Genomic DNA, 1,103 nt, shown 5'->3' with positions numbered 1-1,103 from the left:
CTTTCATTACTGATAATAGCACTTGATGGATGTGTGCACATGCATATGTGTGCTTCTCTTTTTCTTTATTTACTAGAGGCTCAGTGCACAAAATTTGTGCACTGGGGGGGGGGTCCCTCAGCCCAGCCTGCCCCCTCTCACAATCCAGGAGCCCTCAGGGGATGTCCTACTGATGGCTTAGGCCCACTCCCTCTGGTAAGTGAGCCTAAGCTGCAGTCTGACCTCCCTCTGTGGGAGGGAGGTGACCGGCTGATCAGGGGAAGACGCCACCCCCATCACCCTGCTGCTGCTGCCACTGCTGGCTGCCACAGCCGCCAAGGTGTTTTCATCAACACGGACTCCAGTCCTTTCACCACGAAAAAATGACAACTTTCTTTAGGCATTTTCAAGATGTCTCTTTCATAGGATATGACATTTCTCACCTGAGAATATTTTTCCATTGACTTTTAGAGAGCATGGAAGAGAGAGGGAAAGATAGAAACATCAATGTGAGAGGCACACTTCAATTGGTTGCCTCCTACATGAGCCCTGATCTGGGCCCCGACCAGGGAGAAGCCTGCAACCTAGGTACATGCCCTTGATCAGAATCGAACCCGGACCCTGCGGTCGGCAGGCTGAGGCTCAATCCACTGAGCCAAACCAGCTAGGGCAGGATATGACATTTCTGGCCCCTCTAGCAGTGGACCTTCATTTTTTCCTCCTGGAGTGAGGTCGAAAAACCCTAGATCACCTTCTTAGATTCTTATTACCCGAGGTACCAAGAACACTGGGAGTGGCATATAGGGAGCTTAGCCAATGATCAGTCAGAAAAGGTGTTTCCTCTGCAGCTCCCACGCAGAGGCAGGACTGCTAGCACGCCGCAGATGCTGGGGTTGGTTGCTGGTCCCCCTGCATGTTGTGTCTTTGCTCTGGCCCCCTTGCCTGTTTTGTCTCCACTCTGGCCCCAGCAGCCCAGTGCCTTGGCCACTGGGGCTGGGGGCCGGCCCCTCTGCATGTTGTGTCTCCACTCCAGGCCACCCTCCTCCTCCTGAGCCGGCCATGACTGCTATGGTGTCCCAGCTAATTTGCATATTACCTCTTTTTATTTATATATATATTTATTT

Source organism: Myotis lucifugus, unplaced genomic scaffold (genome assembly GCF_000147115.1).
Source record: "Myotis lucifugus unplaced genomic scaffold, Myoluc2.0 scaffold_149, whole genome shotgun sequence".
NCBI classification, from domain to species: domain Eukaryota; kingdom Metazoa; phylum Chordata; class Mammalia; order Chiroptera; family Vespertilionidae; genus Myotis; species Myotis lucifugus.
Note: the sequence above shows the minus strand (reverse complement) of the source record.